The sequence below is a fragment of the Terrapene carolina genome, unplaced genomic scaffold (genome assembly GCF_002925995.2).
Source record: "Terrapene carolina triunguis isolate 2854851 unplaced genomic scaffold, T_m_triunguis-2.0 Scaffold21, whole genome shotgun sequence".
In the NCBI taxonomy this organism is placed as follows: domain Eukaryota; kingdom Metazoa; phylum Chordata; order Testudines; family Emydidae; genus Terrapene; species Terrapene triunguis.
This window is the reverse complement of record NW_020664372.1, coordinates 41703512-41730402: the sequence shown is the minus strand read 5'-3', so window position 1 is coordinate 41730402 and position 26891 is coordinate 41703512. Positions and strand designations below refer to the sequence as shown.

Genomic DNA, 26891 nt, shown 5'->3' with positions numbered 1-26891 from the left:
GACCTCATTGTGACAGGCATTGTTCAAACAAAAAGTGAAAACGTACAGTAAGACCATTAGAGGTATACCATACCAGCAAAACACTCCAAGCATGAACAAAACCATACCAGCAAAAATGTGCTTATTCCCCACACCCCTCACCCCAAAATGGAATAAGCTATACCAGAAAAAGTGTGAAGTTGTGATTAAAACTGCATCTACACTAGGGGCTCCTGCTGGCACTGCGGTGTCAGTCAGAGATCACATGTAGCACACCCCTTACCAACTTAGCTATGCTGGCAAAAGTTTAAAGCATAGGCTTGGCCTAAGCATTTCTAATACCTTGTCTAAAAAAATCCCTACAGTCTTTTCTCACACTGTCATGTTAAGTCTTAACTTAGATGGTTAGACACAGGAGCGGATTTATCATGAAACAAACCGTGCGGTGGCACGGGGCCCCCAACAACAGGGGGCCCCCAAAATGCAGGACAAATATCTGACAACCTGGCCCTGAGTCCCTGGCAGCGCAGCAGGGCTCAGGCAGGCAGGCTGCCTGCATGCTGTGGCCGGAGGCCCCACGCCACTCCTGGAAGCAGCCAGCTGTGGGCACATCTCTGCGTACCCCTGGTGGGGGGGGAGGCGGCTCCGCACACTGCCGCTGCCCCGGGCAGCACACGGAGACCCGCTGTCCCCTGCCCCCAAGGGGCGCGCAGAGATGTGCCAGCAACAGGGCTAAGGCAGCTTCCTGCCCGTGCTGCTTCGCTCCCGGAGGGGTGGGTGTGCTGGTCACTTTGGGAGCCGGGCTGCCCGAGGTAAGTGCCGCCCCTCTCCTCCTACATCAGCCCAGAGCCCACACCCAGCACCCAAACTTCCTCCCAGAGCCAGCCCCCCGCATCCCCTCCTGCACCCCAATCCCCTGCCCCAATCAAGGTACCTCACTTTATTTTCATTTACTTCCCATTACTTATAATATAGGAGGAGGATGAAGAAAAAAAGAATGAAAAATGGGGGGGGGGGGGAGATAAGAGAGAATGTTCCTTTTCTTGGATGGGTCCCCGGGGGGGGGCGCGAAAATGAAGCTGCGCACAGGGCCCCACTAACTCTAAATCCGCCGCTAGTTAGACAACAGGATGACAATGATAAAACCATTGCTTTCTGTCTCCACTGCAACTTCCATGTTGCTTCCACCAGGAGAACTGCAGCTTTAGTGGATTATGCACCTGATTTTCCCTAGTGTAGGCAATGTCTAATATTTTTTAATCCCTCTTCATCTTAGGTCTTAATTTAGATGTGCAAGCTCTTCAGTTCATGCTCTATGAATTTTATGCACATGTAAAGTGACATGTATCACTTATGGTGCTATCAAAATAAATAATAGTAATTAAAATAGGGTAATGAGCTCTCAGAGTAGGTCTACACGGGACTAAAAGAAGGTAGCCTGCTCCATAGCCAGGCATGGGTGTTTAATTGCTGTGTAGATGTACCCTATATCTAAAAGAAGGGCAGCTGGATTCTACTCTTGGGGATCAATTTTGCAAGGTGATAAACATTCTGGCCTTGATCCAGCAATGCACTTAAGCATATGCTTAATTGTAAGTATATGCTTAAGTGCTTTGCTGTCTCAGGATCAGAGCACTCAGTACATTGCAGGATTAAGCCTTAGATGAAACTTCTAAGTGGTCTTTGAGTGTCGGGCCATATTGAGCACATTCCAATAGTTCAGCCTCCAGCTGACAGACCAGTTGGGGGTAATTTTAATTTGTTTGTTAGCCCTAACAATGCCCCTACCTAGTTAAGTCTATACAAAATGTGAGTGAAAAATGTGCAACGGGTATTTAGCTTTAATGTGTACAAATCTGTAAAAACTCTTGGCTATCACTGTGACTTAATTCTGAAATAAAATTCATGAAGATATCAAAATACAGTACTACCTGCCTCCTGCATGAAACATGGGATGCATAATTGCAGCTATATGTAATATTTTACTTTCAAGGAAAGATAAAGTACAGTATTCTATTACAAATGTCAGCTGCTAGTAACCATCAATTCTATGACTCATGAAAATGTCTATACATGTTTTATTAACAAAGCAACATTTCCAATTTACTGTTACTATAATGGATAATGACTGAAGGTTCATCAAGGTTAATCAAGAAAATGATGTACATTTTGTATTGTATTATGTTTTACTTGGCTTAAAAAGGATCATGTGTGACAGCCTTTCTGAGTGTGTTAAATCATGATTTACAATGTTATGGAAACTACACAATTGCTGGAATGTGAAACAAATAATGAACATTCACAGTGTAAGTCATCACATTTGATATATATATGCAAAAAACACTTCTTCCTTGGGCATTCAGTGGACATTCATTGAGTTTGTTTTTGAATTTGCAGAATAGATATACATTTTGCAGTACTTTGCTTGTGGTTTATTTTTCATTTTTATTTCATAGATAATTATATTATTTTATAAAGAGAAGTTTTATTATAGAGCAACCATCATGGCTCACAGTTGAGTTTTGCATGTATATATCATAATACACGTATGCACACACCCACAAAACAAACATGGATGAAAAGAAATGCAAACAAAAAATAAATCAAAACCAAGGTATTTCAAAACCTATGCCAGTTCCACATATACAAAAAACAAACTCAGTGAATGTCTAAGGAAGAAGTCCAATAAGGTTCTCTCATACAAACACAAGACACTGTGGCTTATTATACAAACACTCTCTCCCTGCCCCCAGTGATAGTTCCTATGTACCAGGAGTCCGCAAGGATTATACATTTATATAAGTAATAATAATGAGATACCATTTTAAACCTGGTATAAGTGAAATATGACTCAGACCAACAGCATATAGGAAAGTAAAAATCACATCTTGTACCTACGCATACAGATACTTTGATAAAAATAATAATGGCTCCACTCAAAAAAGTCTGGCCTCAAGGAAACAAGAAAGCTGTGTTTTAGTTTGTATTTTTTTACTCCAAAAGTGAAAGTACTTTATATACAGTATACTATGTTCCTTTAAGAAGTAAATGTTACCAGCTAAACAGATTGTGTTGCACTATACAACTCACCAGTTTCTATAAAATCAACTGCACACATTTTAACTGCAGCTAATTAAATGCAATGCTATTCCAAATTGTCGCCTTCAAACACTGCAAATGCCAGCAGAAGCTGGAGTTTATGCTTGCCCAATTAACAAGTTAACCACATATCACTTATTCTTAGAATCTAAATGAGAAGAGTGCAAAACACACAAAAATAATATAAATTCCAGTTTCCTGTTCATTAAATCCTGCTTGGCCTCTGCAACTCTGTCATATTTTGACACGTAGCCCCAAAGGGCACAAAATCAAAATTTGAAACAGAAGTTAGGCAAAACTGGCATACTCAGCACTAAACAACAATTTATGTCCATACAGGAATAAAAAATGCACGTCTTCTTTAAATGAGGAATATGTTGACGCTTTTGCACGATGGGACAAGTATAATTAATTTCTGCTTCTTACATAGAGTTTTTCATCATGTTATTCACTATTCATTGAGCCTAGGAGGTGAGCATTTGTATCAAAATTCATGCTGCTCATCTTTGAAATTGTTTGCAGGAGCACCCATCTATACATACAAGCACTTAATTACTTAAGTGAGATGCAATGGGAAATGCCGTATTTTACTTTTCATTATATCCAATAAAGATTTCAAATTAACACATTTTTCTTTTTAATGGCTTGTGTCGGTCTTATTACTCTGCTTTTATTTAAAAAGGATGTCAGGATATGGCCTGCTTACAAACCCAACAATAAAGGAAATTTTTCAGAAAGAAAAACAGAGCACTAAACCAACTAATGGTAACATAACTAAGGGGGAAATGGTCATTTAAAACCCTTTAAATATGGTATTACTACGTCTAGTTTAAGGAATGCTTCAATTTTGGACAGATTATAATTTCTTTAAATACCTCAGCATTTGACAAAATGACATTAAAATGAGAGGCAGCCATCCAGCAGCTGAACCATGTGATAGATGCAGAAGCCACTCCAAAGACACCAATATAACTGCATGGGGAGCCTGCCAAAGAGCCAGATGCTGCTTATAAAAGAATATCAGCTTGGCTTCAAAGTCCTGTGGTTCCAATCCAAAATGGGTAAGCAAGTGGTCTGATGAAGTATGATACATGGTACCCTATATCCCAAACAGCTGCTTTATTCTCAGGACTTCTTTCAACAAATTTTAAAATACCTAGTATTTTTGAGGGGGGGAAATAGCTTCCAAGAAAATAAAAGGGCAATGGGGGAAGCTCTTCATACTTTATCTTTAAAGCATATTTTTACAAATACACACTTATATCAGAGTAAGTTGCCCAGGATTTTACTTAAGCATTTGTAAGGAGAGTGAAACTTTACTATTTCCTAATCAAAAAGCCAGTATGGTCTAGTGGACCAAACATAGGGCTGGGAGCAAGGTATTCCAGAATTCTAGCTTTGACACTAACACATTGTGTTATTCTTGGGCAAATTACTTACCCTTTCATAGAATATCAGGGTTGGAAGGGACCTCAGGAGATCATCTAGTCCAACCCCCTGCTCAAAGCAGGACCAATGCCCAGGCAGATTTTTGCCCCAGATCCCTAAATGGCCCCCTCAAGGATTGAACTCACAAGCCTGAGTTTAGCAGGCCAATGCTCAAACCATTGAGCTATCCCTCCCCCAACTATTTAACTCCTACCAAAAAAAAATCCCACTGGTCCGAAAGGAGGCAACTGCGAACCATGTGCTCCTCCTTTACATGCCTCCGAGAAGTCAGTCGCAGGCGGCGGCAGACCCGTATCTCCTGGTATCAGGAAGCACAGCCGAGGGTGTGGCCCAGTCGCTCTACATGAGCGCTGGAGGAGCTGGGCACAGACTTAGTGTGTGCGCTGCTGGGATCTCAAACTGTTTGCACACACCCCACCTTGGTGCAACGGGAGGAGGGAGAGCAAAAGAGCCACTCTGGCTGCTGGCAGGGAGGAAGGGATCCTCTCCCCTTCCCTCTGTGGCTGCCTCACGCCTTCCTTCCTTGCTCATGCATCCAGCCGCCCCAAGCTCGCTCCCTGCCGCCTGGCTCCATCCCCTCATCTCTGTGGGCCCTCCAGACGTGGGCGCATCCAATCCGACTTCGCCCAGCTCCTCAGTGGCCTCTTTCTGTGTCTTGTTTGTACAGTGGAATAATACTAACCATCTTTCTACAGCACTGGGGAGTTGTGAAATTAATCTATACATTGCTTTGAAGGTATTAAGTTCTATATAAATTCTAAGTATGGAAAAAGAGCAGGGTAACAAATACCTAAAATGTTGGTATTTGAATCTTATTTGTGTCAAAATTCCCATTTTATTACTCTAGACCAGAGGTGGGCAAACTACGGCCCATGGGACCATCCTGCCCGGTCCTTGAGCTCCCGGCCGGGGAGGCTAGCCCCCGGTCCCTCCCCTGCTATCCCCCCTCCCCCACAGCCACGCCACCGCATGGGCAGCACTCTGGGGGCGGGGTTGCACGCTCCTGCTGAGCAGCGCGGAGGCATGTCTGGCTCTGGACAGGCAGCACAGCTGCCAGACATGCTGCTCTGAGCGGCATGGTAAGGGGGCCGGGGCCGGGGGGGTTGGATAAGGGGCGGGGAGTCCTGGGAGGCAGTCAGGGAGCAGGGGGCGGTTGGATGGGGCAGAGGTTCTGGGGGGCGGTCCAGGGATGGGGGGGTTGGATAAGCATGGGAGTCTCAGGGGGACCAGTCAGGGGGCAGGGGTGTGGTTAGGAGTCAGGGAGCAGTGGGCAGTTGGATGGGGCAGAGGTTCTGGGGTGGGGGACGGGGTTGGATAGGCCTGGGGTCCTGGGGGGCCTGTCAGAGGGCGGGTGTGTGGATAGGGGTCAGGGCAGTCAGAGGACTGGGAGCAGGGGGGTTGTATAGGGGGGAGGTCCCAGGGGTGGTTAGGGGCGGCGGGTCAGGGGACAAGGAGCAGGGGGGTTGGATGGGTCGGGGGTTCTGAGGGGGGCAGTCAGGGGGAGGGAAGTGGGAGGGGTCGGATGGGGGTGGGGGCCAGGCTGTTTGGGGAGGCACAGCCTTCCCTACTCGGCCCTCCATACAGTTTTGCAACCCCAATGTGGCCCTCGGGCCAAAAAGTTTACCCCTGCTCTAGACAGTTTAGAGTACTCTAGATCTATTTCCACTACAAATCTTTATTATAGTGTTTCTCCTGGGCTTCATTTTGCCCCCATTTATTTGGGCCAACTGTGTATATCAAAAACTCTTCCCAGTCAGCCCACTGAAATCAGGTTCATTGTCATGACATAGGAGGAGACTTACTGAAATTCTTCTCCTGCTAGGTAGCTATAGATTTAAAATATTTTTAAATATTTCCCTGGCATTCTATTATGGAGGAGAAAAGGATCTAAAAGACTCCTTCCTACTGTCAAAAAAAAAAAAAAAGAAAGAAAAGGGGGGGGGGGAGGCAATCAATGATGAAGGAAATCCCCCAGCACTGTCCAGTCCAGAGAGGCCCACAAAACAATGGTAATCAGGACAGCAGCCTCCTCCTCTACAATTTACAAAGAAATGTCCTATGCCAGGAACCCATCCTATCTCCCTCCTGCAGCTATTCTCTCTACAGGTCAGCCTATAACAGATCTAGTATCCAGGCTCTTCTGGGTCTTGTGTGGCTCAGAAAGTTGCAAATGCAGAGAATTATGACAATTCCCCAAGGGAATCTATAACTTCTGTAGGTTATCTTGGCTGCTTGTCATGCTGTGTATTGACACATACGTGCTGCTGGGGCTGCTGAATGGTGGGTGAGGAGTTTTATGAATGAGTGTAAACATTTATAAGAACTATAATCATCTGGTTTGGGATGTGATTACACCTACTTTACTTGTTTCAGATTCTGCAATCTCAAGGTCTGAACTTAAAAGTGATGACTATCAAGACACTGGACTAGTTACCAAATGCACACCAATTTTTTACAAGAACATAACTTATGAAACCAGCTGGAAGATGTATTAACATTTAAAACACAGGATTGTGCTGGTGTAAGGAATCTGTGCCTCATTTACATTTATTTCACTTACAGTTAAAGCAGCTGTAAATTGTTTTCATGCTTGGGAGACAGGGAGTTGGAGAGAGAGCCAGAAAAGGGCAGAAAGGTGATGACTGTGCACTCCACAGATATGTCTGAACTGCGGAGTTAGCCCAGGCAAGCCTAGCCCAAGTGGAGTCTCTCCACAGCAAAGCCCTATCCATGCCAGACCTGTGTGGTGGCACCCACAGTGGTTTGTACTCGCCTGTGCTAGGCTAGATTTCTAGCAGGCTATCTCATGGGTCTTAGTAGTACATTAAACTGAGCCACTTACTGTATTATGAGAGAATTTGTCTGTCCCTCCTGCACTCTAATGCGTCTTACTGATATCGCACCACTGCTTTATCCGCTTCTGGCTAACTGGCAGCATGGAAGGAGGATTTCTTGGATAGCATCTTTGTTCAAAATGCTGGGGAAGTGCAGCAGAAATGGAACAGGCAAACATGGGGTTGAAATGCAGTGCAGAAGAAAGGACAAGTTGGACAAGAAAAGTACAGCCTAGGTGGAACAGCATTAGAGAACTTACAGCACCTGGACTTGCATTCTCATTGCAAAGTAGGTGGGCTGTGTGAGCCCAGGCTGACATGAAACCAAGCTCAAGCCTATACCCTCAGCCATGCCTAATAGCAGTGGGCTTAAAGGACCCTGAAGCCTGGGTGGAGGTTTTTTTAGGTGGCTGGAAGGAGAGTTAGGGGCAATACTCAAACAGTAGCCCAGGTAAACTCTGCAGTGATGACCTACCACATGAGTGCTGCCTGCTAGCAGAATCTTGATGTAGCACTGAAAAACCAGAGAAGGCTGTTCTCTAACCCCCCTCCTCCATTCTGGATGGGTTTGCAATGGAAATAACCTGACAAGGGTAGGGGTAAACCTATAGGCTGGAAGGGGATGAAAACGTTCCAAAATCAACGCAGTTCAGGGTGCCAGCACATTGTTAGTGAATTGGCTTTTGGTTTGGGTCCAAGTGCAACAAGGCAGAATCCACCTGCTGATGCCTGGGATACCCCAATGCAAAAGTAAACAGAAGTTATTAGCCAAAGAGCATTTTGTTAATGATACATACTTTTAAATAGTAAATTGCAACTACAAAGATCCTTCCTGAAAACATCCCTAGATAACCATGCTAACATGGCTTCTAAGCAGCAGAGGAAATGGCAGAGTTACTAATTTTTAGAGTGGATGAGGCCAAAGAATCCTGTAAAGCTATTTCAGTCCGTTTTTAGTCTATCTGGAGAAAAAATAATTTTAACTAAGAAATTCTGTGCGTTTGGGATTGTTTCTAGGTAAGTTTTAAATAATGAGTATTTTATTCTGATCTGAATGAAAAGAAGATTTATTAACTGGGTGACAAACATGTGTAGAGGGTCTAAGGTTGTATAGGAGACCCTAAGGAGCACTTTGCGGATCTTGGTGTGGGAATAAAATGGATATCTAATATGATATTAGCAAGGTATAATGAAAGGGGGAAAGTTGTAGTGGAATTTCAGAAGAGAAATGATGTAATTAGTGATTTTGAATGCATCTCCTTTGGGCCAAAAGGATTTGACTCATTGGGTAGATATGACAATCAAGGTGTAGATAAAATTATTTCAAACTTTTTTTTCCAAAATTAATTTGTTCAATGAACATTTTATGTTTTATATTTTTAAATTTATAAAATGCATCTCGTCACATCTCATGGCACATATGCAAAATTTAAACAAAAAGCATGCAACTTTTGTCCCTTTCACCAGAGTCTGCAGTACAAAGGACATTCCATAAAAAACAGCAATCTTTTCTCCCTTAATGCATCCACTCTCTCAAATGTTTGAGAAAATGTATAAGCTCAGATGATCAACAGAAATTGTCTGACCAATGGGGAAAGCACTTTCTAGAACTGCTTGCCTTCCACTTGGAATATACAGACACCATCCCCATGACATTTATGTACAGCCTATTACCTAGGGTTACCATATTTCAGCAAGCAAAAAAGAGGACAGGAGGAGCCCCGCCCTAGCCCCGCCCCCATCCTGCCCTAGCCCCACCCCTGCCCCTTCCACTCCCTCCCACTTCCCGCCCCCCTCAGAACCCTCAACCCTCCCCCCGCTCCTTGTCCCCTGACTGCCCCCTCCTGGGACCCCTGCCCCTAACTGCCCCCCAGGACTCCACCCCCTACCTAAGCCTCCCTGCCTCTTGTCCCCTGACTGCCCCCTCCTGAGACCCTCCCCCCATCCTAACTGGCCCCCTAGGACCCTACCCCCTACCTGTACCCTGACTGCCCCAACCCTTATCCACACCCCCACCCCCAGACAGACCCCTGGGACTCCCACACCCCATCCAACCACTCCCCACCCCCTGACAGCCCCCCCCAGAACTCCTGACCCATCTAAACCCCTCTGCTCCCTGTCCCCTGACTGCTCCGATCCCTCTCCCCACCCCTGCCCCCTGACAGCCTCGCCCCCAGCACTCCCAACCCCGCCCCGCTCCTTGTCCCCTGACTACCCCTCCTGGGACCCCTGCTCCTAACTGCCCTCCAGAACCCCACCCCCTACCTAAGCCTCCCTGTTCCTTGTCCCCTGACTGCCCCCTCCTAAGACCTCCCCCACCCTAACTGCCCCCCAGGACCCTACCCCCTACCTGTACCCTGACTGCCCAAAACCTTATCCACACACACCCCAGAAAGCCCCCCCCCCGAACTCCCGACCCCCTCCCCGTCTCTTGACTGCCCCCTCCTGAACCTCCCTGCCCCTTCTCCGACCCCCTGGTCCCCTTACCCTGCCACTCATCCCGGCACGCTGGGCAGCAGGGGAGGAGGAGCGGGGGAGGAGCTCCAGACTGCTGGAGGCGATCTGCAAATGCAGGGAGGGAGGGAGGGAGGGAGTGATCTCTGCTGCAGGGGAAGCGGAGGAGGGGCTCTCTCTGGGTGTCGGAGCCCCATGTAAGTGGCACCATCCGGCCGGCTGCCCTGTTAGCCGCGCGCGCTCTGCATGGGAGGGGAAGTCCGGACATTTACAAATTCCCCCGGACGCTATTTTTAGCTCAAAAAGCCGGACATGTCCGGGGGAATCCGGATGAATGGTAACCCTACTATTACCTTGTGCACCCCACTTTAACCTCAGCTGCCACAATGGCTCATGCAGAGAGGCAGTCTCTCAGGTAGCCAGGCTTAAAGCCATACAGAACTTTAGAAATGAAGATCAACATATTGAATGGTACCTGAAAGGAATCAAGAAAACAGTTCAATTCTTGGAGAACCAGTGTAATACAATATGTTCCCTGAATCTTACATGGCCTAAGGGGTAGGCAGCTGTTTTCTGTATCAGCTGGGGTTTCTGAATGATCTGAAATCACCCCATACAAAACATATTTCAGCAATTCAGTCCTGAAATCACAAAAAAGTTTCCATACCCTCAAGATCCTATTTTCATCCACCTATCATCACCTCTGTCTTTTTGATCATGATCCTCACCTAAGTCCCATCTTAGCCAGTCACTGAGAAAGTACAGATGCAGCACCACTATCACAAGATGATGACAATGAGACACACTGATGACCCTGCAGCTGAAACCACTCACTATCTCGCTAGCAATCTCACCAACAGCTTGACCAGGAAGAGACACAAAATAGAGCCTTGCAGATCGCCACACAAGAAGAGCATCTGCTCCAAACCAACTTCTGGGACTCCATCAGAAAGAATGAACAGTACTGTCTACGTCAGCTAAGGACCTCAAGCAAATTGACAAAGCTTTATGGTCATGGCGTCCGGTACTAAAGACTCTGGTAGATCTAAAAGAATCAGCATGTATAGCTGGCCACTGACCATAGCTAGAGGCAGACACATAACCCATGATATAGCCAGGTTGTTTCTTTGCCATATCCAGATCTCAATATGGACTGAAAGGGATCAAGGACATCTGAGAACTTTAAATGACACTTCATTTTCCTCATCACAACCTTCTCAATAATCTTCCCCAAAAAGGGAAGTTTAGGAAAAGGGTGATAATGGATAAAGTTACCAGTAATAAGTGATGGGCTTCTTGAGTATGGGCCCTAACCACCACTACCGGAGGGAAGCCCTACTCTTCCCTAAGGGGTTATTATCCATCTCAACTATCAGTGAAACAAACTCTTCCCTCGCTTGTTTTTCTACAAACCTCAAGGGTACAAGCACCTTCCGTATCTTCTGAACCTCAGTGAGCAGAACTGGGTGAAACTCCACATAAACTCTGTGATGCAATCCTTCAGCCTATAATACCCTTTCCATCACCTGCAGTCTAAACTCTACCTTGTATGTTTTAGTTTTTGCAGGTCATTTGTACACACCATAGAGACATGTATGAACATTTAATTGGTAGATAACTCATAGAAGACACCATACCAATGGTCAAGGGCACTTTATAATCAAACTCCTATCAAGTCTCCAAAAGTGTAGGCCACCAGCTGCAACTTATTTTTCTTTAGAAAATTCTGAAACCTAATTGGTCCGTCAATCTTGATGGTATGCCAATGAAATAGATCCTCTGCTCCAAAGATGCATAACCAAAAGGTATATTTCCTGCTCTTTCAATAACCAAACTCTATGGAAAAATCAAGAGCCAGATCCTCATCTATGTAAACCTGCATATCTCCATTCCAGTCAATTAAACTATGCCAATTTATACCAGATGAGGATCTGGCCTCAAGATCCTAAGTGTTCCCAGCTGTATGTGCAGAGCCAAATGCTGTCTGAAATGATACCATGCAGTTCTGAGACAACACAAGAGAACTATCATTAGTGTGGACTTTGAAATCACCCAGTACAATAGAACGGGGTGATTTAAGCACCATGTGGGGCAAGAAGACAACCACATCGGGGGGGGGGGGGGAGCTCTGAAGTGTAAGTACATTGTAGACCAGTGGTTCTCAAACTTTTGTACTGATGACCCCTTTCACATAGCAAGCCTCTGAGTGAGACCCCCCCTAACAAATTAAAACCACTTTTAAACATATTTAACACCATTATAAATGCTGGAGGCAAAGCGGGGTTTGGGGTGGAAGCTGACAGCTCGTGACACCCCCCCCCCATGTAATAACCTCGCAATCCCCAAGGGTCCCAAGCTCCAGTCTGAGAACCCCTGTACTATGCACTACACGAATGACTATATACTATTACCAACTTTACTCCAGCTCAAAAATTGAACATGAATTGAACAGTTTGTGAATCCAGTTTTGGACCATAGAGCCATTAATTTAACAAGTAACAATTACTTTATCAAGTTGCAGAACCTCTTTAATATCTACAACCAAGAGAGCTTTTCCGTTGCTGTCTTCTGATATGACTGCATACATCCAAGATACTGGGGGGAGGGAAAGAATGCAGTAAGACTGTTTTACTGATTTTAATTTTTATTCGCTATTTCAACTTGATACACCAAAATACAAACTTTAAAAAACAAACAAAATAACATTGCTAAAATGAAATCAAGACCAAAAAACTGGACCCCACTCCGAGTTTTTTGTTTTGTTTTTTAAAATCATAATAATTTAAAAAATCTGTAGTCAAATGTCTGAAAGTATGTTGGTGGTACACTAACTATCTGGCCCTTTATTTTGGATTCTGATGTGATATCCTCTGTAATGTGAAAAGAATTATATCCTTTGATGCAAATTAAAATCTGGACGCTTTTTCTTGTTGGGATATTTTTGTTGCTCTTACCCCTGGCTTTCTATCTTCTATTTGCTGCCATTATAAAAAGAAAGCACTTTTGGCAATATTTATTTGTCGAGGCAAACATCAATGCAAAGCACTTAGTAGTGCAGTATATTCTCTGAGGAGGCACTCAGGGGAATCAAAATATTTTATTGCATCATGGATATTATTACCTTTGTACCTGCATACTTCATACTTAAACCAGTCTCAATATTTTATTTCTAACAATACACAAGTAGGAACAGCCACTATGATGATACTGTTAAGTCCTCAAACAATTCCTGCATATTACTTACAAAAGGAATGCCTTTACATAAATGTCTATCTTTCTCCACCTCTCCCCCACCCTTTTTTTTTTTTGTCAGTGCCTGCACATGGCATATTCCTGAAAAAAGAAAGAGCACATTTGCCTCATTTACAATATAACAAAGGTAAAGAAAAAGCAAGAAAAATATCATAGGCTATAAATAAAATCATCTAGTATTTGTATTACACTAATTTGTCAGGGGTTGAACAATGTATATTTAATTTATACCTGTTATTACAGACTCCATTATTAAGTTTATACTAGAACGGCTACTTTGGGCAACTGAAATTTGCTTAAAAAGGCAGAAATAATTATTAATTGGAAGGGCATGCTTACTTTAAATTATATTTATTTCCTAGTCTAGTTTTATATGCAGCATGCTATGGAAGTGTATGATTCAACTAGCCAGACCAATTTATCTTAGGCAATTCCTCAAATGAGAATTGCTTTAAAAAGACAGCAGATTCTATCAATGCTACTTTGCTTCATAAATTCCTTAGGTGACATTAAATAAATACATATGCTGACTGGATACCATTCTCTTTGTGACCTCAGTGCTTTTCCCCGTTTTTGCTTGTAAATTTGTAGCAACTGCAAATTACCAGAATTACATTTTATTTAAATTACAAGCAGACTGATTTAGTCAAAGATTTTAAACCAATGACATACTGAAGCTGAACTATCTTTAGCATTCATAAACTCAAAAGCAATACATGAGAATCATTCAGCTCATTCATCTGCATTATGTTAAACCAGTACAGATTTTTATTTAGTGCTATCCATTGCTAGTTTTATACAGTATTACACGCCAGTTTCAAAATTTAAAAAAATCAAGTTCCACTTAAATTACATATAAACAGTTAATTTCTTTATCCTGTATAAATATGTATTTTAGTAATGCAGAATACTTTTCCAGTGAAAGTTGCATTATTTATCAATACCCACAGATTACAAAGAATTAGAGCCATAAAAAATGCATTCCCTGTAGAATGACTTTCCTGTAGCCAATTAATATATTTTACACCTTAAAGTGAGAATTAAAATTTAAACAGATCATGTTTTTAGTTAATATTTACTGTTTCTAATCTGTATAAATGGTATTGACAGGTACTACTGTATAGTGCTGCTTTCAGCTAACATTATTCATTACTAATAACAAAATACAGTGCTTAATCTTAAAAAAGATTAGGAGTACTTGTGGCACCTTAGAGACTAACAAATTTATTAGTACTAAGGTGCCACAAGTACTCCTGTTCTTTTTGCGGATACAGACTAACACGGCTGCTACTCTGAAACCTGTTAAAAAAGATTGTATCTTTTAATTTTACCAAGCTATTGAGAATCCCCATGAATTCTGCATTGTAAGTCTATCTGCCTCAGTCACCATGCAATCACCAAATTTAATACTTAGTGTTTACATCACTATGCTGTTACTGCATATGCATAACAGTTTGATGGCATTCACTAATTTAAACAGAGCAGTCAATGCTGACAGACTTTCCACAATGGCTGCATGGTTGTAGTTTACTAACATGGATTAACAGCAGGACCAGTGCTCCTCAAGGAAAGATTTACAGGCAGCGCTGTGCAAAAACAGAGCTCTGCAAATCTGCAATGTTATACTTCATGATTAAAATATGTGAAGTTGGATTATTTTCTGGTCGTTAGCAAACCACATTTTAGACTACCTGATTCATATTTTAGAATCTCTGCCAGAAAGAAAATTCAATTTGAGAAAGTGAAAGGACGTGAAAGGACATTTGTGGTTAAATTTCACCTTAAGAAAATTAAAAGTTGACAAGAAAGAATCCTGAAAATCTAAACTTTGAATAAGGATTCAATCACAGTTTGTGTGGCTATCAGTTCCACAGAACCATCTTTCGATCATTAACCAAAACAGAGAAAACAGAACAGTGTACAAATATAAAGTCGGATCTAATTCAGATGTGGTTGTTACTAAAAGGTCAAGATTTTTAAACAGTGAATACACAGTGGTATCTGAGCTTTAGCAATTGTTTCTTATGCTAAGAATAGAAAAATACTTCTGTAACTGAGATTCCACTCAGGGCCGACTCTAGGGTTTTTGCCGCCGCAAGCGGCACAAAAAAAAAAGCCGTGATTGCGATCTGCGGCAGCAATTTGGCGGGAGGTCCTTCGCTCCGAGAGGGAGTGAGGGACCATCCGCTGAATTGCCGCCGAATAGCTGGACGTGCCGCCCCTCTCCGGAGAGGCCACCCCAAGCACCTGCTTGGCAAGCTGATGCCTGGAGCCGGCCCTGATTCCACTGTCTGGTGACTGATAGCAAATATTGACTTTTTAACGGAAACCACCATATGACCTTCTCATTACCAACACTTCATCTCATATTTACAATACCTAAAAAAAATAAGTACACTAGCAAGTTCCAGTTGCTAACTAACCTCAATAATGAAGTGTAAAGTAATAGTTCAAGTATGAATTATAATTCATTAAGAGGAATGAGAACTGGAAATGGACATAGTGAGCCAAAGTTTCTGAACAGTGTCTTTATAATAAAAAAGTCAATAATTAAAATGGAGAAATCAATGTCTTGGGATGTACTACATTCCACACACAAGTAACTTCTTGCCTTTCCCCAAGATTCTTAGTTTTGAATGCAACTTTTTTTCTAAAACTTGACTAAAAGTAATTGCAACTCTTCTTAAAGGAAGAAAGCCGTGGGATGGGATCAGTTATCAAAGATAGTTATATTCCACCAAAGTAACTATTGCTGTTATTTAATAATGAACCACTGTAATTAGATTGCTATCTTTCCAACACTGTGCAATAGATATGATCAGTTAAAGCTGATTAGTTACATTATTTGGTTCACCTAAGTCTTCTTCTTGGTAGTCCATCGAATCTGATGATGACAAATCTGTGCAGATCATCAGTTGTTGGTCTTATGGTGTGCCTTCTGGTGACTGTACAAGCCAATTCTAGAGGTGCACATTTTGCTGCAGATGGTGCATGGGAAGTTTGCGGTCAGTGGATTGTGCGCTGCTGATGCTCTGTGACGTCGTTCGCGTGCCTCTTGTAGACGCCGGCAGCGGTCTTCCTCAAAGGCGATGCAGGTATTTCTGACTGTTGCACGCCACTGTGTTCTGTCGCTGGCGGCGTCCTCAAGGTCCTTAGGTTTGATACTGCTTTAGTGCAGATTGGCTTTGATGGTGTCCTTGTAACGTTTCCGTGGACGACCTATATGCCAGATGCCCCGGGAGAACTCAGGACATACAGAAGCTGGCGGGGGATTCTGTTGGCATCCATGCGGCTGACATGACCGGTCCAACGTAGCTGTGACTTCATGATCATCATTTCGATGCTTGTCATCTGGGCTCTCTCGAGGACCTCGAGATTGGGCACTTTGTCTTGCCAGCGGATCTTCATGATGTTGCGGAGGCAGCGCATGTGAAATGCTTCGAGCTGCTTGATGTGACGCCTATACAGTGTCCATGTTTCGCACCCTTACAAAAGAGATGAAAGAACAACAGCTCTGTACACAAGCAGTTTTGATGACATCCAGATGTTGTGATGATTTAAAACTTTGACACGCAGACAGCCAAGTGCCTGGCTTGCTTTGGATATTCATGCATTGATCTCATTATCCAGTGATCCATCACTGGATATGACACTACCCAGATATTTAAAGTTCTCCACTACTTTCAGCTGAGTGCCGTCGATGGAGATACTAGGGACATAAGCATTTGATCCAGGTGCAGGTTGATGGAGAACTTCTGTCTTTCCGATGCTGATAGTTAGTCCAAAAAGTTGCGAGGCCTCAGCAAACTTGTTGACAATGTGCTGAAGATCATTTTCAGTGTGAGCCATGAGGGCACAGTCGTCAGCAAAGAGTGCCTAAAGAAGGAGTTTCTGCACTGTCTTAGTCTTTGCATTCAGGCGACGGAGGTCAAAAAGTGAACCATCGTGCCGGTATTTCAAGTATATACCTCGGTCCGGATCTTTCAGTGCATGGTTAAGGACACATGCAAAGAACAGGTTAAATAGGACAGGAGCAAGAACACATCCTTGTTTCACGCCGTTGGTGATGTTAAAGGGGGCTGATGTGGCTCCATCAGACAATACTTTGCCTGTCATGCTGTCATGAAAAAGGCGTATAATCTGGACAAATTTTCTTGGGCAGCCAAGTCGTGTTAGAATGGTCCAAAGGCTTCCCTGTTGATGGTATCAAACGCCTTTGTCAGTTCTATGAAGACAGCATACAGGTGCATATTCTGTTCAATGCACTTCTCTTGTATTTGTCTGGCAGCAAACACCATGTCGACTGTGCTCCGGCCAGGTCGAAAACCACATTGACTTTCAGGTAGATTTGCCTCAGAAATACTGGCTATTAGGCGGTTCAAGATGATGCGGGCGATGATCTTCCCTCCAACAGAGAGGAGGGATATGCCTCTATAGTTTCCACATTCTGCTTTGCTGCCTTTGTTCTTGAAAAGAGAGACAATAGTAGCATCGCGAAGGTCCTGTGGTATGTTTTCATCCTCCCAGATGTTGATGATCACGCTGTGGAACGCTGCTAGTGCTGCTGGACCTGCTGCTTTATATATCTCTGCTGGTATCCCATCTTTTCCAGGAGCTTTCCCTGAACTCATCTGGCTAACAGCTTTCTTAATCTCATCTATAGTGGGCGGAAAGTCAAGATCTATCAGAGCAGGTTGTTGTGGAATTTCATTAAGGACATTATTATTCACGGTTGATGGTCTATTAAGAAGGTTGTTAAAGTGTTCTCACCATCTTTCGTTGATGCCTTCTTTATCTTTAATCAGCATTGTGTTGTCTAATGAGAGCAATGGGGTGGTCCTTGGTTTAGAAGGTCCATAGACAGTCTTAATAGCACTAAAGAACATCTTTAAGTTGTGGGTCTCAGCATAGTGCTCAATTTCTTTGGCTTTGCTCTCCCACCAGTTGTCTTGTGTCTGACGGAGGTCTTTCTGTGTTTTGCTCTGAAGGTACTTGAAATGGTCCCGCTTAGAGACTGAGGAGGGGTCATTCTGCCATTCGATAAAGGCTTTTCTCTTTACTTCCAGTGCTGAGCATATTTCTTCTTGGTTCTCATCAAACCAATCCTGATGTGTTCTTTTCTTTGGTCCAAGAGATGTTATTGCTGTGTCAGTCACTATCTGCTTGAACTGGTCCCACTTTGCGGTTACAGTACCGATCAGTTGTCCGTGGGATGTCAGTTTGTCATCAAGACTCTTCTGGAATTTGTTGAAACATTGAGCATCCTTCAGTTTGGCTATATTGAAAGCAGGTCGCACATACTTAGGGCATTTGTGCCGAGAAGGAACAATGTAGAGTTGAAGAGACGTCCTGACTAATCTGTGATCTGTCCAGCACTCTGCGCCTCGCATTACTCTGGTAATCAGTACATCACCTAAGTAATGTACCAATAAATGCAATAATTACTTAGCATAGCTTTGAGACCTCAAGAATTGGGATCTACAGCTTTTAAAATGTACGATTTTTTTTTAAATCTCAGTTGATATAAGAAATATATTGGTATTTTGATTTTTTTAAATATACTCTTTTTGCGGCAAGTGTAATTAATGACCACATGTTGGCTCTTTCTCAGCACGGATCCCAAAGGGGATTATTTTATGTGGAAGGGGCTAAATATGTTGAACTTCTAGCCACACATTCACTCTGGGCTACTTATCTTGTACCAATATAGCCTACAGTTCTTGCACAGCCGCTGTAATCTGTAAAACCATGCAGTTTCCTCAATGTTTGCAATGCCATTATTCTAGATAGCCAGACAGGGAGTGCTATGTCCCAATCCAACAAAGCACTTACACATGCTTAACTTTAAACAAGTCTCCTGCTTAAAGTTAAGCATGTGCTTGTGCTTTGTTGGACCAAGGCCTACATGTATACCTTCCTTGCTTTTCCCTGGTCCTTAGAAAAGAGCGTGGCGTTACTGCCCTGTCCAGAACAAGGAATGGCAGTCCTGAAGTCATTCCAAAATTTGAGTCTCCCACCTGGAAATCCATCACACCGCCAGGTAATATACTGCATTGCCCAAGCCATTCATTTTTAATTACTCCTCACGCAAAGTAGTAATATTTTAAACCAGTTTCCACGACATGCAGCTGTAGAATTTGGGGGGGAAAGGCACTCGTGGTTCATTTAGGACTCAATTATACCAGACTATTCCATCAAGTTATCCTTTTGATTATTTGAAGCTATCTAAAGTAATACTCTCTATAATAGCTTGGGGGTGGAGAGGTGCTCGATACTAGTGCATTGTGTTATTTTATGGAAAACGTGAGTTAGCAGTGACCTTCGCATTAAAGTACTTCTCCCTGGGTTAGAGATGGTTGTACAAACATCAGAGAAACAAAGCCCTTCAGTCTCCAACCTGAGTGTTAACTTGTGTCATACATGGTGCACCTCCCACTTTACCCAGTTCAGCTGTAGGTGTGCACTACTGTAAGGATCTAAGGGTGCAAGTCTAGAACACAGGGCTGGGCGGGGAGAAGGGGTTGGATCACTGACACTCCCTCATTGCCAGCAAGGGAGATGGCTGAAGCAGCATCTTGCTAAACCTGGATGGTCAGGCACCAGAGGAAGTCCTATCAGAGCACCCAAGGCCTGCAGCCACCTGATTGATTCACACTCGCTATTTAAGCCAGGAAGTAAGCCAGGTGGGGTCTCTGAGCATCTGTGAAGACTTCCTGATGCTGCTACTGCTGCCGTCACATTGGATCTTTCTCTTGCCTGCCTCCTGCAATCCTTATCCAACCCTGTTCCTGATTCCTGACCTGCTTCTTATTCCTTATTGCTACCTTGCTCCTGCTCCATGCCTGGTCTTAGCCTCTCTCCAATTCCTGCCCTTTCACCTGGCTCCTGACCATAGGTTCCAACTTCTGACTAACTCAGGCTCAACCCTTGGCTTTCACATTTGGTATCTAACACTGGCTCTGATCCTCAGCTTCAATTCCTGGTCCTGACTCTGGCTCTACCCCTGGTTCTGGTATTTGGCAGTTGAGTCCAGCCCTGACTCCAGCTTCTGTTCCCCAACCTGGATGCCTGCTCTGACCACTAGATCTGACGGCCTACAACCTGGTTCCTAACTACTGATTATACGTATTTTAATGCATATAAACTATATGCACTATGAATTATACTATATATCGTGCATGTATGTTAGCATAGCCCATACCCTCACTAATTTTCCAAAGGGATCCCTTCCCTGCCACACACATACACAAAAGGCTGCCCACTCTGCATGACCAAGAAGAGATTGGGAATTTAGGGCCATGGAGGGGACCAGGGAGATATTTTTAATAGTGGGGCTGGGGTGGCCAGGAGATTCCAGTATCTGTGCATCAAGCCATCAGCGACACACTATTGCTAACTCAGTTTCTCAAGCATGTTCAGAGGAAAGTTCCCTCCTCTCTCTTCCCTTTCCCACCTCACCATAAGATGGCAGGGGCACTGGCATCAGGGGAACCCTTCAAACGTGGACCTTTACTCCCCCCCCCACACACACACAAGCCTCTTCTTCCAAAATTATCACATATCCCTTCTAAAGCCCTCTGTTTCCCCCCAAAGCCTTCCTCCAAGCTCTCTTCACTCTGCCTGCCACCCACATCCTCGCCTCCCACTTTCCCCCAGAGTTCAGCCTCCTCCCAATACCTGCTTCTGTCCAGACTGTGTCTCAAGCTTCCCATTGTCTCTGTGACCAGGATTGCTGATGAGTTGGAGGCAGTCTGAGCAATGTCAGAAAATGGAAGCAGGTGATGGATCTAAGCAGCTCCATCAACTAATCTAGGTGAAGCTCAATAAAGTAATCTCCTTTGTTCAAGATAATTTAATGTGTTTAATTTTTAAAAGTTCAGAGTGTCCTAAGCCTGAGGTGTTATCTATGTGTGCGCGCGTGTGGCAGAGAGAGAGAGAGAAGCCAAAAAATGTTTCCACTGCAAAGTAGTAAATATTTTACCAAAACAAAATTACACAGAAAATTCAATTGTCTTCTGAAGAGTTAGTGTGTCAGATTTGGAGTGCAAATCTCACACATCCTTAGCTATGCAGATGCTACTGACACCATAAAACACACACTCCCACAATCCAATGGAATATTGTACTTTTGACTCTTGATTCATTCAGAAAAAAGACACGAAGACCACAATAAAATAGGCATGTGTCCACATTAGATACATATGAAAGCACCTCTTTTACCATAAAATCTCAACTAGCAAGACAGATTAGACAAGCACCACATTCTCAAATAATTAATAATGCAGTAATTCCTCAGAATCAAAGGTAAACCAAGCAAAAATGACAACCAGAAGGACAAGACATCTCACAAAAACTTATCAGAGAACCAGTTTTGGATCTAAAGGCAAGGCTGCCAATTGCCTGAGGAGTCTGCCAAGAAGCCAGATGCCATTGCTAGAAGGATATTATCCAGAGTTCTGCATTTGTGTCTCTTGAGTACCTTAGAAAAAGGATAAAGAATGCATGCTGGCATGAACTCTACTGAATCCTAGCAACAAAATTGCTGAAATTCTACCCGTGCCCCAAATATTTATTTAAATGTTAAATTAAAACCATTGCAAAAATTAAAAGCCAAGATGTGTAAATAAAAAGTAAAATACTTAAAACAATGAACTGGGAGTAGGATTGCAGTGTGGTAGTACTGCAGAGCTCGATGGGGATATGAGTCTGGATCATGAGGTCAGTCCCAAGCTCCCGAGTTCAGCTGAACCTGGGAAAAATCACTCAGTTGCTGGGGGCTTGTGTTGCATCTATAGTAACACTTCCCTCTAGTCAAAGCATGGGGCAAGATTGACAAACTGCTACCAGCACTCTTTGACTAGAGAGAAAGTGATCATGATGTTGGGCCTTTCAGGGTGGGTAAAGGAGGAAAATGAAGGCAGCCTAGAGCAGTGTTTCCCAACCGGTGAGCCGCGGCACGCTGGTATGCCGTCAGGCCCAAACAGGTGCGCCGCAGAATTTTTTGGAAAAGTACATGTGAGAACAAGGGAGGGAAGCTGCCTTCTGATTGGCTGTCTGTCTCACTATCCTGGCCTCCTCCAGGGATGGAGCAACCAATCAGAGCTCAATCTCCCTCTCTTCCCCCCCTCCTTCCTGTCTGAGCAAGGTGTCTGCTCCTCTGCCTCTCCCCTTCCCTCCTGCAGCCAGGGGCGGGGGGGAAGAACCCCTGGCGCTTGAGGTATGCCACAGCAGAGAAAAGGTTGGGAACCACTGACCTAGAGGACGAACCATAAACAATACATGCAAATATAATGTTTTAATCAATTTAACATACATAGGCCCCAATCCTGCAAAGAATTATGCACAAAGATTATCTTTTAACGTGTGAATACTCCGATTGAAGTCAATGGATTAGGGTTAAGGTTAAACCCGTGCTTAAGTGTCTTCGGGGTTCAGGTCCTATATTGTATACGCAAAGCACATTTTTTGCAAACAGAGCCGTTTGTCTATTTTGCCATTGCTTGGCATTGGTCAAAGACATTCATATAAACTTCTATTGACTAGCACAGGTCATAATACACAACTATATACTATTGGAGTAAAGGAAAGGCAGTTATTCTGAATTCTTCCATAAAACACAACATGAAATAAACATTTTAAAGTAAACTATGAATTGTAGAATACCAAAAAAAACCCCACCAGTTTTTTTAATACTAGTCTAGTAAACTTTATTATGTATGACAGTGAATGAAGATTAAGGCCTAATTCTGCAAACACTCAGTGCACAAATTCCCACTGAAGTTAGTGGGAGTTCTGAGCACAGAGGGCTTGCAGGATTGGGGCCAAGGTTGTAAAGTGTTGATGTGTCACATCATTAAGCACATCTGCTCTGTTCTCACTGTTTTAGTTCCTATGGATTCATTGTGATTAGACTTTCATTTTTTAAATACCAGGCTGCCCAAAAAAGGGATGAGATAATGAATAATCCCCAAGAGAAGGAAAACCCCTTTTTAATCTAGTTTAAGTCATGTTTATAATGTGCACACACCACTTTGGATTTACCAGAAAGCTCCTCAATTAGTTCATAGACAAGTTAACCTTCTACCTCCCGGCAAATATAATTCATGCACATTTTATACAACACAGCATTCTGCTGGCTATTATCCATCATTTACAAGTGTTATTTGTCTATAAAAATGACACTAAAAAGTTGAAAAATGATTCTGCTCTGCCTGCTTCTGGATGTGTTTTAACAAATGGTAACAATGCAAAATGCTCTAAGTCATGTAAGAAGCAATTAGTCAAAAAAGCCATAAATATATTTTTAAAAAGGATATAAATGATTGCTTGCCAGATAGTAAAAGCTCTAAAGGCTGCTACACAATAAAGGACTGATCCTACGGACACTTACACACTTGACTAATTTTACTCATATGGGTAATCCTGTTAAGATCAATAGCAGTACTCACATGAGTAAAGTTACTCACATGGGTGTTTTCCCTTAAACAGGAGTTAACATAAAACAGTACACTTGATTATTTATTGTTAATAAAGTTAATCAAATACAGTGCTTCTTACTCATGCATGCATTAAATAGAAACTTGAACATGACATGCATATTTATGTAACAGAGATTGAAAGATCATTATCTGTAAGGAACAAAATCCAGCAAAGAAAAGGATGCATAAAATGCATGTTATCTTATTACAACATAAACTGTTTTGCTTAAAACACAAATATTTATTTTAATTAATTCAATTAACCTAAATAATATTTTCCACAACTGACAACTATAACTAATGCATGAATTTCATTATTTCACATGAAGATACAGAACGAGATCCTTAGCTGGTGCAGATCAGTGTAGTTCCATTTAATTAAACAGAGCTACAATGATTTACACCAGCTGAAAATTTAGCTGATTCCATAGCTCTTAAAATAAGCCAACTAGGTGTCTTTTTTACACTTCTCACTGAAACACAGTGAATGCAAACTACCAGAAACCTAGAAGAATAGAAAATAAAATTCCATATTATATATTACTTGATTTACAAATAGCCCCAATACATCCTGCTTCCATTTTTCAATTAAGACAGCTATACAATGGATTAGAGCAGTGTTTCTCAAACTGGGGTCGCCGCTTGTGTAGGGAAAGCCCCTGGCGGGCCAGGCCGGTTTGTTTACCTGCCCCGTCCGCAGGTCTGGCCGATCGCGGCTCCCAGGCCAATGGGAGTGCAAAGCAAGACCTCCTTGTGCTTCCTCTCATCTAGGGTTTGATCTGCACTACTGAAATTGATGGGAGCTTTTCCACAAAATACTTACATATTCATTTGACCAGAGAGAAAGACTCTACTTTAGTGGTTAGGGCAAATGAGAGACCCAGGTTCCAGTCCCTCCACCCATGAGAATACCTTATGGCCTGGTGGTCAGGGCACTTACCTGGATGAGGTAGGTTCAAGTCTCTGTTCCAAATTAGGCAGAGTGAGGATCTGGGTCTCCCACATCTCAGGTGATTGCCCTAACCCCTGGGCTATTTGATATAATAGACACCATCATTATTGTCTTTTGTGTGTGTTATGACTCCTCTGAGAACCTTACCCCAGATCAGGCCTGGCAGGTGAGATAGGTGGGGAACACCTATTTTGAGGGCTTAGATGTGAGCTTGGTTCTGAACAGCTTGGCAGTATCAGGACTTAGGTGGCTTTGCACATGCCCACCAGCAGGAATTTAGGAGCCTTGGAGCCTTCAAAAGCAGAAGCTTAGGTGCCTAGGAACTGAGGAATCTTTTGGGAAAGAACATAAGAACTGCCATACAGGGTCAGACCAATGGCCCATATAGTATCCTGTCTTCCGACAGTGGCCAATGCCAGATGCTTCAGAGGGAATGAACAGAACAGTGCAACTATCAAGTGATCCATCCCCTGTCATCCCGTCCAAAGCTGGTTGGTGGCAGTCAGAGGCTTAGGTACACCCAGAGCATGGGGTGGCATCCCTGACCATCTTGGCTAATAGCCATTTAATGGACTTGTTCTCCATGAATTTATCTAATTCTTTTTTTAGCCCAGTTATATTTCTGACCTTCACAACATCCCCTGGCAACAAGTTTCATGTGTTGACGGTGAAAAGAAGTACTTCCCTAAATTTGTTTAAAACCAGCTATCTATTAATTTTTGTTTCCTGACCCTTGGTTCTTGTATTATGTGAAAGGGTAAATAACAATTCCCTGTTCACATTCTCCATACCATTCAAAATTTTAAAGACCTCTGTCATATCATCTCCTTAATGGTCTGTTTTCTAAGATGAACAGCCCTTTTTAATCTCTCCTCATATGGAAGCTGTTTCACACGCCTAATAATTTTGTTGCCCTTCTCTGTACCTTTTCCAATTCTAATATATCTTTTTTGAGATGCACACAGTATTCAAGGTGTGGGGGTACCATGGATTTATATAGTAGCATTATGATATTTTCTATCTTATTATCTATCCCTTTCCTAATGGTTCCTAACATTCTGTTAGCTCTTTTGATTGCCACTGCACATTTTGCAGATGTTTACAGAGAACTATTCAGGAGGCCTCCAAGATTTCTTTCTTGAGTGGTAATAGCTAATTTAGAATCCATCATTTTGTATGTATAGTTGGGATTATTTTTTCCACTATACATTACTTTGCACTTATCAACACTGAATTTCATCTGCTATTTTGTTTCCAAGTCACCCAGTTTAATGAGACCTCTGTGTAACTCTTCACAGTCAGCTTTGGCCTTAACTATTTTGAGTAATTTTGTATCATCTGCAAATTTTGCCACCTCAACTGTTTACCGTCTTTCCCAGATCATTCATGAATATGTTGAACAGCACAAGTCCCCAGTATAGATCATTGAGGGATCCTACTGTTTACCTCTTTCCAATATAAAAACTGACCATTTATTCCTACCCTTTGTTTCCTATTTTTTAACCAGTTACTGATCCATGAGAGGACCTTCCCTCTTATCCCATGACTGCTTACTTTGCTTAAGAGCCTTTGGTGTGGGACCTTGTCGAAGACTTTCTGAAAGTCCAAGTACACTATGGGTATGTCTACACTGCAATCTAAACCTGAGCTTAAGCCAGGGCTCAAGCCTAACCCCCCTTGCCCCTATACTGCAATTGCACTAAGCCAGGACTCGGATCCAGGGACCCAGGATCCTGCAGGGCTGTAAGGTCTGAGATTGAGTTAAGCTAGGACTGGGGGTCCAAGCACTATTGCTTTGCAATGTAGACACACCCCTATCTTGCAGGGTCCTAGAGCCCGGGCTGCAGCCCGAGCCCGAACACCTACTCCACAATTAAATAGCTCCTTAGAACCCCACGAGCCTGAATCAGCTGGCGTGGGCCAGCCACACTGTCGACCTAGCTGGGTTTTGGGTGGATGATATCTGGTCAGGTAATCAGTGTGACGTGATGGTCCTTGAGCACAGGCCACGCAACAGATTAGTTAAGAAAGCCAGCAATATTCCCCCCTTAAGGGAGATGCTGACTGTCTCCAAAGGCTGTGAGCCCAGTTCTTCTTTACTGCCCTTCACCAATCAAGAAAGATATGGGTCCAGAAGGCAGACTGTGTAACAAAAAGGCTCCCAACACCTGGAGTACCTGAGCCAGCATAACTAGTGTACTCAACTGGAGAAAACTAGGGACAGATTCTCCACCCTGCCTAAGTTCCGCTCAGTAGCAGTGGAGAAGCTGGAACTGCAAGGGGCTGGTTGTGGTTCCCTGATCCTCAGCTACTCAGCCCAGGCACAGATTAGAGGTGCAGCTCTAACTCATGGGAGAATCTGGTCTAGTGTTGCTTTATTCTGTTATGCTCCCT

At 43.1% G+C, this 26891-nt stretch overlaps 1 protein-coding gene across 1 annotated transcript in view; it reads right to left on the bottom strand.

The window, feature by feature from the left end:
• Positions 1 to 26891, bottom strand: part of AFF3 (AF4/FMR2 family member 3) — a 476825-nt gene that overhangs the window by 396740 nt on the left and 53194 nt on the right. The window lies entirely within an intron of this gene.